We start from the raw sequence: 13,290 nt of genomic DNA, 5'->3' as shown, positions 1-13,290 counted from the left end.
CCTGAGAGAAATAAATGAATTCCAAAAATCTTCGGCAAATCCAAAGAAGGTTTTCCTGTACGTTCATCACAAAATATTTCTAGATCCCAATACACCCAATGCCAGATAGCTGCTAAGAAGCACAATCCAGAAAACACAATATGTGCTCCGGCCACACCTTCGTAACTCCAAATACCCGGATTCGTTATAGTCCCTCCTGTGATACTCCAACCCCCCCCATGAATTGGTTATTCCTAAACGAGTCATGAAGGGTATAACGAACATACCCTGTCTCCACATTGGATCAAGAACAGGATCAGAGGGATCAAAAACTGCTAATTCGTATAGGGCCATTGAACCGGCCCAACCAGCAACTAGAGCTGTATGCATTATATGAACAGAAAGCAAACGACCGGGATCATTCAATACAACGGTATGAACACGATACCAAGGCAAACCCATGGAAATACCCCTTTATCAAGGAAAAATAGACACTATGTAACTTTATTGCACTGAAAAAAAAAACTATGCTACGGACCTCCCCTTTTGAGGGGATTATCTTGGCGAAAGGATTAATATTTAGTCTATTCTTTTAGTAATAATGGAACAATTCGATTCTATTCGTAGGAACAAAAAGAAGCAGATCTATTCTATACTCGATAAGTACCAATACGCAATGGTAGATGGGAATTGATCCTATTTTATAGGAGTGAATGTATACATACTTGTTCATCATTCAAAAACCTATTCGGGAAGAAGTTTCCCTTATTAATTCTGTTTTCCTTTTTTATGAACTTATTAAATCTATGTATAAAATATGCTAAAAGATAAAATCTGATAAAGGCCCATCTTATTTATTAAGACAATAAACCCGTTGTTACGCTTCCACATCAAAGTTAGCTATAGTACTTAATTCTTTTTTCTTTGCTTTAATGCCTATTGGTGTTCCAAAAGTACCTTTTCGAAGTCCCGGAGAGGAAGACGCATCGTGGGTTGACCTATAGTGCGACTTGTCAGATATATTGGGTCATATGGTATTTCCCCGTTCTCTCCCCCGATCGAGATATCCTCTCTTTCGCCCAAGACGGATTGATTTAATCATCAAAAATTTGGAGCGTGAAGTGCAATTAGATCTATTTTTTGGGGGGTATCCAGATTAATATTATCAATTAGAATAATTTATGGTTTTCTCGGTTGTACTAATAAAATGAAGTATCCAGGCTCCGCTTAGAAAAAACTCAATTTGGAATCTATCTATTCTATGATTACTACTACTTGTATCATATTCGATTTATCAATAGCATTGATAGAAAACTTTTAATCAATCGAGTAATATGAAGTAAATTGAAAAAAAAAAAGAAGTCGTAGCAAAAAGCCATGCTATTGGGGCATTTGTCCTATATGTGCAAATCCAAATCGGGCAGATCTTGACTCGGAGTAGAGCATAAACCTAAAAGAATTGAAGAAGACCATTTTGGAACAAGAAAATGACATCGGAATTGAAATTGAATCTCGATGAAACAATATATCAATGAAAAGTTAGTTCGATAAATTGAAAATTTAATGAATTGTTTTTTTATTTATTGAAATTTATAGTATAGATAAACGACCGCGGGCCAAAGGACAAAACTCATCCATTTTGAAAAAAAAATGGAAGGTAAGAAAAAGCCCCTTCATTAGAAGTTAGAAAGAGTCCTCTAAAGAAGGCTAAAATCTAAACATTGATTCTTTTTTCGCTATTTTTTTTGAACCGTATGCATCAAAAGGTGCCCGTACGGTTCTTAAGGGATACAATTTTATCCTAATCAACCGACTTTATCGAGAAAGATTACTTTTTTTAGGCCAAGAGGTTGATAGTGATATTTCGAATCAACTTATTAGTCTTATGGTATATCTCAGTATGGAGGATGATACCAAAGATCTGTATTTATTTATAAACTCTCCCGGTGGAGGGGTAATAAGCGGATTAGGTATTTATGATACTATGCAATTTGTGCAACCAGATGTACAGACAATATGCATGGGATTAGCCGCTTCAATGGGATCTTTTATTCTAGTCGGAGGAGAAATTACCAAACGTCTAGCATTCCCGCACGCTCGGCGCCAATGAGTTTTTTTTAGACAAAAAGAAAACTATGCCTTCGCCATATAAAATATTAAGTAATAATAGCATGGCACTTTGAATTCGATATGAGAATTTTTTTTTTCTAAACCATTAGGTTATGTATCGAAAGAGTAGTATGAGATAAAAGGCATTTCCGATTGTAGGCTGATTTATCGCGGAGGCCTCTTTCAGCGTCACAAACTTTTTTGTTTTCACGACGGAAGACTCTTAACAATATTTCTGTTATGAAAGACTACGAAATATTTATTTTTAAGAAAAAAAATAAAAAAAAGAAACTTTGGGATTGCTGAATAACAAACGAAATCATAAAGCAACGGAACCATCATAGTATTTTGAAATTACTAAAAAAAAGGAAGGGTGGTTATTGGATCATTTACTGCTCTGGGTCTGCTAGATCCTATATTTTCTATTCCTTCGCTGGAAGGTAAAAATGAATTCCATTGTGGAGCCGTATGCACTGCACAAAGGATGCCTGTACGGTTGTTAATCCTATCTTTTTTTTATTATCTTTGACTCATCATGATAATGATGTAAGATAGAGAAAACCATTTATTAAATCATCAGGGTAATGATCCATCAACCTGCTAGTTCTTTTTATGAGGCACAAACGGTAGAATTTATCCTGGAAGCGAAAGAACTACTGAGGCTGCGCGAAATCCTCACAAGGGTTTATGTACAAAGAACAGGCAAACCCTTATGGGTTATATCCGAAGACATGGAAAGGGATGTTTTTATGTCAGCAACAGAAGCCCAAGCTCATGGAATTGTTGATCTTGTAGCGGTTGAATAACAAATAGCAGGTATTTCACGCAAAAATCCGAAATTTTCGATTTTCTCTTTTTACCGGGGTTAATATATTACTATTAATCATATTAATTATTAATATCGAATATAGAAGTAATTCATAATCATCCGGTTAGGATTGATCTAAACCAACTCATTATGTATACAATTCAACATGCCAACTATTAAACAACTTATTAGAAACACAAGACAGCCAATCAGAAATGTCACCAAATCGCCCGCCCTTCGGGGATGCCCTCAGCGTCGAGGAACATGTACTAGGGTGTATGTGCGACTCGTTTAGACCATGGACCGGGACAAAAGAAAGTACAAAATTTTTCCCGTATCAGTTATAAGTACAGTGAATAGGATAGAATGAATGGAAGAAATCCGTTCACTACCGAAAATAAATAAACAAAGATTTATCGTATCCTTTTATTGTGTATCAAATTTATGGTTTCTATTGGTGCAAATCCAATCATCTCTATTTTCAATTTTAGATGAGAAAGAATTCCCCATTGGTAACAAATGCTTATCCATTAAGCAGAGGAAATCCTATTTAACAGAAGGATTATAGCCTTATTCTTCCAAGAACGGACTAAGAGGGTCAGCTACCCAACCAATCTTCATAATTAAATACCGTTACTGTATAGGTAGATCTCGTTGTGAAAGACCGATTACTAGATAATTCATGGGTAGAGCCAAAGAGGGTGAACTGTACAAGTTAACAATAACATTGATGAAATAAAAGAAGGAGCTCCGGTGTATAGAGAGGACCTCACCGTTTAAGAAGTAACCATAGAAACGAAGGAACCCACTATTTCTTTATCCATTTCTATTTTTATTTATTTACTCTATTTTTGTTTTTTATACCTAGTAAAAATACTATTTCGTATTTTGGGGTGATTAGAACAAAAAAAGAAATAGTGGTCGGGAAGGTTATAGTAGCAAAAGCCATTGGAATTTTTATTTTATACATTGGAAAAATACGTTTTGTTATTAATAGACTAGGAAAGGAGAAAGGAATAACTGAAAGAAAGGAAATCCATTAGTTATTCATCAAAGTTTCATTTATTCAATGACTAGAATTAAACGAGGATATATAGCTCGGAGACGTAGAACAAAAATTCGTTTATTTGCATCAAGCTTTCGAGGGGCTCATTCAAGACTTACTCGAACTATTACTCAACAGAAAATAAGAGCTTTGGCTTCAGCTTATCGGGATAGAGGTAGGCAAAAAAGAAATTTTCGACAGTTGTGGATCGCTCGAATAAATGCAGTAATTCGATCTAATAAGGTAGACTACAGTTATAGTAGATTCATACACAATCTGTACAAGAGGCAGTTGCTTCTTAATCGTAAAATACTTGCCCAAATCGCGATATTAAATAGAAATTGTCTTTATATGATTTCCAATGAGATCATAAAATACGAAGATTGCAAAGAATCCAGCGGAATGCTTAAAATGGAGTTCTCTGGAGAATGAACTCCGAGAAGGTAGAGTAGAAATTAGTATGATAAAATATGATAAAGTGGTCAAAATGAGCAAATATGTTCAATAAAAAAAAAAACGATTTATTCTTCTTCCACTATTCTTTCTTTTTCTTACGACACGACAATCGAATCTAGATTTTCGGATTTTTCGAACAAAGAATCAATCTGCGGTTGAGTTTGGATTAGAATTTTAATTCAATTAAAGAGTAAGCTAAGTCTATTTATTCCTGGTTCTAAGACCAATAGTTCTAGCGGTCGACTCGCTTCTTTCAAATTGTTTCTCATTATTAAGAAAAGGTAACAAAGATAAAATACGAGCTTGTTTTATAGCAATAGTAATTAAGCGTTGCTGTTTTAAGGTCAATCTATTTACCCGTCTAGATAATATTTTTCCTTGTTCACTAATAAATCGACTAATTAAACTCATGTTTCTATAATCAATTCGATCCCCCGATGGAATCGGGGGCAAACGCCTACGAAAAGATCGTTTGGATTTAAGAAAGAGTCGCTTGGATTTATCCATGGTTTTTTTATTCCTTATCCCGAAAATCCTATTTCTTAATTCTAAATCATTTTAGATCCGATCGAAATAGGATTTGGTTTGTTTATATTTAAATCTAAAATATGTCTAATATATGTAATTTTTCATCTTCCTTGGATTGGAAAAGGGTGACACACAGCCGATCGGTTCGATCTATTTCTTTATCTCCCCATGAATCGTATGTTTGTAACACCGGGGACAGAATTTTCTCAATTCCAATCGACTAGGCGTATTGTGTCGATTCTTTTGAGTAATATATCTGGAAATCCCTATTGATTCCTTATTAACACCGTTTCGAACACAACGAGTACATTCCAAAATAACAGTTACTCGGGCATCTTTACCCTTGGCCATGAACCTCCCTTGGATTTTTGATTCACGCAACTCTTCCATTTTCCGATCCAAAATGAAGAAAAAAAGAAAAATTGGTAACTCGAAATAAAATTATGAAAGATTTCGTTACAATCAAATATTAAAATATAGTAATACAATAATTTCTAAATTTAGAATCGCAGTACAGTTTTTCATTTAAGTATTTTGTATGATATTGTTGCCCTAGCCATCACATTTTCATTTTCGTTCTCACTCTTTTATTAATTAAATTTGAACCTGGCGCCGCGTCCGAGTTTGACTGAGGTTGAATCCATTTTGATTCTTTCTAACTTATTCTAAGTCTAAAAACTCTAAAAAAAAGAAGGGGGAAGGGGATTAGTCAAAGATATTTGATTGTTTTTCTAATCTTCTTCACCCCTTCCCAAGTCAATAACTAGAATGAAAAAAACGGGAATACCAACGCATCCGGGAATAAACGATTGATCTCGATTAATAGACCCGCTAAAGCCCCGAACCATATAGTACTTACTACCGGTGCCACGGAGAGATATGTTTTTAGATCTCGCATTGAAAACCCTCCTACTTTATAGTAATTTGTAATACATACTGGTATTACATACCATCAAATGTATATATAGTTAATAACCGCTTGTATTGTCCGCGGAATTCCTAATTCAAATTGAAATGTACAACAGTTCAATTCGGTAGATATTCCCTTTTTTATTAAAAAAAATATGTAGCTTTCCGCCCCACCCCAAATATTCATTTTTCTTTACGGCGGATTTAATATTTATTATTTCATACGTATATAAGTCTTTTTATTATTTTTATTATATTTTATATATGATATGAGACAAAAAAGAAGAAATGGCAAGATAATTTGTGTATACCAATGGAGGAAATAAATAAAAAATGTGGAAAACAAGACAGGGATTCTCTACAATAACACTGTAGACCAATTGAAAGGGATGTAGCGCAGCTTGGTAGCGCGTTTGTTTTGGGTACAAAATGTCACGGGTTCAAATCCTGTCATCCCTACCTATTACTTATCTTCTGAACAGTAACGAGGAATCAATTGAGATCCATAAAAATTGAACATACATATATCGAATCAATCTTTTTTTATTTAATTTTATGATATTCTCTATGATAATATATGTATCGAAGATATATTCGGGTTGCTTTTAGTTTGATAATAAAACGCTCTTAGTTCAGTTCGGTAGAACGCGGGTCTCCAAAACCCGATGTCGTAGGTTCAAATCCTATAGAGCGTGATTCGATTCTTGTTGTTGTTAAATCAAAATGATACTGAAATAATTCAACAGAAATCAAAATTTTACCTCCTATAAAGCAAGTAGGGGGTCAATCAAAAAAAAGAACTGTTAATTAATCAAAGGTCCAACTGATCCCCCCGTCTGTATTGTAAATATGCGGTCACAAATAATCCAGCCAAAGTAATAGGAATTAGACCTAATACGATTCCAAATAGAAAAACTTCAATCATTTCAATTTAGTTGAACGAGGAAAAGGAGAGGTAATATCTATCCTTAAAATATTAATCGGTATTGCCCATGAATCTCAATGACCAAGAATTCGAAATTGAATTGACAAGGTAAAGAACTCTACAATATATAGAATATATTGAATAACACCGAAATCTTTCTTTTTTTTGAATTGTGCATTCAATGAATTTTAATCAAATAAGTCGTATCTTGTTCAGACCGATAAATAGAGCTGAGGTTATAGTTAAAACTGCTAGTAGAAAACCGAAATAACTAGTGATAGTAGGCATGACGAGGCTAAATGAAATACGTTATTTTTATCCATATGTTTATAAAGCACTTCCCTAAGTTTCTATTTTTGAAAGATACGCGGATGGATAAGTAAAAATACTAATTGAAAAAATATATTCAATTGAAAGTTTTTGATTCATCTATTATTATGATTATAGATGATACTAACAAAAATCTTGTGACATAGGTAAGAAATCAATTCATCATCTGTCTCTCTATCCCGCAATTCGGAATCAAGGGATTCATTGAACAACTCTTGAGTTTTCAAAACAAATATTCTTATTATAAAGAATTTATAAACAATAATTTAATATATAAATCTAGTAAATATATAAATCTATTAAATGGATTCTAAATAATTAGAAAGAAAAAAAAAAAAAAAAAAGAAAAATAATAAATAAACTATGTTGTGTAACTTGATTCCAAAAATGAAATGCTCTTTGAATCGCTGAAGAATGAATGACCTTATAATGCCCTTTATTTATGAAATTGTATTCCCACTAATTAGATTTTATGTAGTGGGTTCATTTCCATAAAATCTTTTTTAAAAAGAAAAAAAGTATCGCACGATCAGATCACTCGAAACTAGGTTCTCCATTTATTCTTATTCTTTCCATATTAAAAACATTCTTCTAATTAGTTGAAGAACGATCGTTTGAGTCTAATATAAAACAATAATGCGTGCATTACGAATATTTATTATTCTTCTATTCGTTGTTCTGTTTCGTTCATCGAATCCTATGTACTACTGTTACTTGTTACTGGACGACTAACCAATTCCTTAAAATAAAAAAAGATTCAAACAAAAATATAACTACAAACACAAAAGAAATATTTCGAGATTTCACGTCTAATTTCATTGAATTTTGGGACTATTAGAATCTGCTTCCTAAATTATTATAAACCAACCAGTCGGATTCACATTTTACCCAATCTTCGCTTTCTAGCCCGAAGCCAATAACCGATAGAATCCTTAATACTACAGACAGGCATTTTCAGAATTTTCTATTGAATGAATGGTATATGATTCTACATCGACAAGCAGCAAGAAAAGAAGAAACAAATTATATTATTTAGTTTTAGTGCTTCATTTTGATACTTATTGTGAAATTGCGTTGCTGCGTCAGAAGAAGGATAGCTATACTGATTCGGTATACTCTAAAAACACCCTCGGTACAATATTGACGATCTTACAAAGATAAAATTTCAGTTAATTTCCATTTACTGATCTCATCTTTTACGGAATCGATCCCCCTTTTGACTGTACAAGAATATGTGGAGCTCGGCATGTCTGGAAGCACAGGAGAACGTTCTTTTGCTGATATTATCACCAGTATTCGATACTGGGTCATTCATAGCATTACTATACCTTCTCTATTCATTGCAGGTTGGTTATTCGTCAGCACGGGTTTAGCTTACGATGTTTTTGGAAGCCCTCGTCCAAATGAGTATTTTACAGAGAGCCGACAAGGAATTCCATTAATAACTGGCCGTTTTGATTCTTTGGAACAACTCGATGAATTTAGTAGATCTTTTTAGGAGGACCAAATGACTATCGATAAAACTTATCCTATTTTTACAGTGCGATGGTTAACTGTTCACGGACTAGCTGTACCTACCGTTTCTTTTTTAGGGTCAATATCAGCAATGCAATTCATCCAACGATAAACCTAATCCGAATTATAGAGCTATGACACAATCAAATCCGAACGAACAAAATGTTGAATTGAATCGTACCAGTCTTTACTGGGGGTTATTACTCATTTTTGTACTTGCTGTTTTATTTTCCAATTATTTCTTCAATTAAATAAAAGAAAATACTAAATAATAGTACGAATTATCTTATCCCATTCGGAAGGATATCATCTCATAATTATCTATGACTGTTTCTGTCTCTAGCACGACCACTTGATGAAATGGGGAGGGAAGTGGGACAAATGGCCGAGACTACTGGAAGGATTCCTCTTTGGATAATCGGTACTGTAACTGGTATTCCTGTGATCGGTTTAGTTGGTATTTTCTTTTATGGTTCATATTCCGGCTTAGGTTCATCTCTGTAATAATCGGATGAACTGAGTTGGAGACATGAAAGCGTAAGAACTCAACAGGATCCCCCTCAAATCAGAAAAAAAGAGGGGGTAGGTCCCGTTGAGCTCTTACTAATTAGAATTAGACTAATTTATTCATATAAATGAAAAAATGGATCTTTCCTATTTTTTCAAAAAACTTCATTTCTTTCTGATTCTGAATTGCTTCAAAAAAAAAATTGATTCAGACCATCTCTTTCGCGATCGTATCGGTCGATACTTTCATTTCAAAGCGAAAAAAAGAAAGAGAGAATCACTCGATTCCCTCTTTCTGGATGATACAATCCCAATATAACAATATTATATTTCTATCGATCAGATATCACAAACCCTTTAAATAGATTAAAATATACTAATAGAATTTTCTATAGTTATTTTAATATAAAATAGAATTGAAAAATTCATTGAATTTGTTCACTACTTATGTAATAAATCGAAAAAAAGGTTCTGATAAACCGGGAAAAATTGAAACTAAGAATAGAGATCTTTGACGAACGGGATCAAGAATAATTCATTAGTTTATTATTTCGACACCAGAACAAGAAAAGGAATTTTTCTGGTATCGAATACTAGAAAGATGCATAATTCCTTCTAGAATCCTTTGTTCCCTTCATTTTTTTTCTATTCTCCATTTACTTATCTTATTTTTAATATCTACTCTATTTTTATTCTATTAGAATAAAAATAGACACATTCAATGACATTTCAATCTGGCACCAGTGACATAATAATCATAATAATACCGCTCCTATTTGTATTGTAAAAAACAAAGAAATAAAGAAGAGGTAAAATAGTCTTCCTGACAATATAATATCCATACTATGACTAGTAATGCGGTACAAGTAATTACCGAAATAGGGTCGAAAAAGAATAAAAAAAAAAACAAGGGAAAAAGTTTTTCATAATTTTTTGATCATACATAATTAAATTATAGAATTGCCAACAAGAATTTGGTTTTTTTTACGAACTTTATTTGATAAATCCCCAGATTTAGAAATTCATTTCGGACAATTGAACCTTCTCAAACTGTTTCTTTTTAAGAACTAAAAAGATTTGTGCCAAAATAACAGATGCAAAAAAGAACAAAAGGCCTTGGACACGTAATGGATCTTGAAGGACGATTTCCGCATCTCCCTGACCAAATCCTCCCACATTAGGATTACTCGTTAATGGTTGATCAAGTTTGATGGATTCGCCCTCTGAAACAAGAAGTTCTGGTCCTGGAGGGATAATATCAACCACTTGACGCCCATTCGCTGCATCCACTATGGTTATTTCATATCCTCCTTTTTCTTTTCGTATTATTTTGCTTACTATCCCTGCTGCTGTAGCATTATAAACATTATTATTACTCTTACTCCCGTCGGGATAAATCTGACCCCTTCCCCTGTTCCCGCCTACGTATATGGGATATTTTAAGAAGTGAACATCTTTCTTAGTCGCAGGGTCCGGGGAAAGAATAGGAAAGGTGATTTCACTATATTTCTGACCAGGAACAGGACCTATCACAAGAATATTTTTTTTAGTGGGACGATAGCTCTGAAAAGAAAGATTGCCCATCTTTTCTTTAATCTCGGGAGAAATACGATCGGGGGGGGCTAATTCAAACCCCTCGGGTAAAATAAGAACAGCCCCCACATTCAAACACACCCTTTTTACCATTCGCAAGAACTTGTTTCAGTTGCATATCATAAGGAATTCGAACAACTGCTTCAAATACAGTATCAGGAAGTACCGCTTGTGGAACCTCGATATCCACGGGCTTATTAGCTAAATGGCAGTTGGCGCAGACAATACGGCCGGTTGCTTCTCGTGGATTTTCATAACCCTGTTGTGCAAAAATGGGATATGCATTTGAAACGGGTGCCCAAGTTATTATATATATCATGAGTGATACGGAAATAGATCGAGTAATCTCTTCCTTTATCGAAGAAAAGGTATTTCTAGTTTGCATGGTCCAATCATTGAGCCCAAAAATTTCTACAATAAAATTAGGTAGGTCCCTAGTATAGTTCCCTATCCATGATTCTGCTATTTACTGAAATAAAGTTACTCGAATATAGGAGGCATCCTTCGCGATGGGTAGAAGGAATAAGTACAATTTTGAATGTTTTACTTATGTACAAAGTAACAAACATTATATTTTTCAGTCATTCATTGAATGATAAATCACTACAAGTGAGGGAGATACACGATTTAAATAACGGAAGATCCAATATTTTAAAATTGTGTCAAGAATGACTGGAAAAGTGGAAACAAGACCGGATATAATTTGATCGTTATGAGAAAATCCAAAATCTTTGTAGACAGAACCAATCATTAGTTCCCAACCATGGGGTGAATGAAATCCTATACATAAATCAGTTAATAAAAGAATAGAAAAAGCTTTTATTGTGTCGCTTAAGTTATATAGGAACTCTTGAACCCAAGAGTTAAGAATAACAAGTTCTTCATTACCAAGAATAGAATAACCACTTAGAATAACGAAACAGATTATATTTGTCGAGAAGTGCAAAATCATATGGATACGATCCTCATTGTGCATCTTGATCAATTGGATCGTTTCTTTGTAGATTCCGATACGAAGCTTTTGTAGATGTGTTTCTGGGTATTCCTTTAGCATTTCGTCCAAGAGAAAGAGTTCCTCTAATTCTAGAACTTTTTTTATAATACTCTTTTCTTGAATATCATTCAAAAAAATTTCGGATTGACCAGTATTCCACCAATTAGTAACCCAAGATTCTAGGCTTTTATTAAATGAAAGAGAGATCCACCAGGGCAAAAATACTATAGATGCAAGATATAGAAGGGGAATGAATGCTTTCTTTTTTTCCATTTTTTCGTCTTTTATTTTTTAATGAACTCACTTCATTCGTTAACTCTCTACACTACTAATATTTATATCAAACATAAGTTCTATTACAAGTCATATGCATACTATTATGAATCCATTCCCTGTTTTTTAGTTTTTGATTTGTGATTTATTAGTTAATCCTTGAATTTCGAAATAATACAGAAAGAAAATAACAAAGAATCCACTTTTTTTTGTTACTGTGCAGTTGATTTACATACGGATCAAAATTTCGGACAAAGAAAGTTTTCTGGCTGTTCCGTATACGTCTGCTTTGGGTCAAATGAGCATTCTGAAGAAATTCCAGTTAAGTTATTATACTATTACTATGGTCTATAAAAAAGACTATTCTTTCATTTCAGTTTTATCCCTCTTGCTACGAACAAAATTCATTCTGAACTTCATTTTTCAAAAAACTTCAATTGGTACACGCAAGAAATAGGCCAATTCGGCAGCCTTTTGCTCAATTTCTCGTGGGGTCAGATTCTGATCGGTACGCGTCAAGGGAATGGCCCCTTGGCCTCTTATTTCCATATAAAGGACACGACGTGCATAAATACCCTCTTTAACTTCTATTCTGATGGACTGAATGTCTTTCATAAGGAATCGTAGGAAGATTCGACGATTTTTTCCAGGAAACCCCCAACGAAAAATAGACACTATTTCTTCTTTTCTATCGAATCGATCATAACCGCTACCTACATTCCACAAAATTGTGCACCACAAATAGGAGCTAATAAAGAGACCGGCAATCCCATAGAAAGACATTACGATCCCCTGTGGAAAAAAAATTATTTGCTGAGACGGAAATAAAGCTATCAAATCCCTACCAAGATAACTGGAAGTTCCAACCAATAAAAACCCTAATGAACCTAAAAAAAGGATAAAGGCCCAGCAGAAATTGCTGATTTTTCGAGATCCTCTTATAAATTCTATCCATATACGTTCTGATCGCCAATTCATACTAGATCTCGTTGCATTTTATTGGAATTAAGAGAATCAAAAAAAATCTATTTTACTTTTTTTGTTTCCGAAGTAACTCTAATCAACTAGCACTATTTTGATGTGAACCTTTACTTTAGATCTAAGTAATTCATCGAATTACTTAGATCTAAAATAATAACATCACCTTTATATGATTCCCTATAGATACCTACATCCATATAGGTATATTGATTTTATATCTCAAACATTTGTCGCCCGATCTCTTATCTATTTTCTATTTTGAAACTTATCTATTTTCTATTTTGAAATACTTCTAATTGATTTCCTCAGATATCATGTTTACGTATGTATAATCGCTT

General features: G+C 33.6%; 2 non-coding genes across 2 annotated transcripts; both read left to right on the top strand.

Annotated features, from left to right (window-relative positions):
* Positions 1–6,219: 6,219 nt before the first annotated feature.
* TRNAP-UGG (transfer RNA proline (anticodon UGG)) lies at positions 6,220–6,293 on the top strand. The gene has a single exon. It is a non-coding gene; the product is annotated as a tRNA-Pro (tRNA).
* Positions 6,294–6,455: 162 nt separating this feature from the next.
* On the top strand, positions 6,456–6,529 carry TRNAW-CCA (transfer RNA tryptophan (anticodon CCA)). Its single transcript has one exon. It is a non-coding gene; the product is annotated as a tRNA-Trp (tRNA).
* Positions 6,530–13,290: the final 6,761 nt, after the last annotated feature.

Source organism: Cucumis melo, unplaced genomic scaffold (assembly GCF_025177605.1).
Source record: "Cucumis melo cultivar AY unplaced genomic scaffold, USDA_Cmelo_AY_1.0 utg001507l, whole genome shotgun sequence".
Lineage (NCBI taxonomy): Eukaryota > Viridiplantae > Streptophyta > Magnoliopsida > Cucurbitales > Cucurbitaceae > Cucumis > Cucumis melo.
Note: the sequence above shows the minus strand (reverse complement) of the source record. Positions and strands in the feature narration are given on the sequence as shown.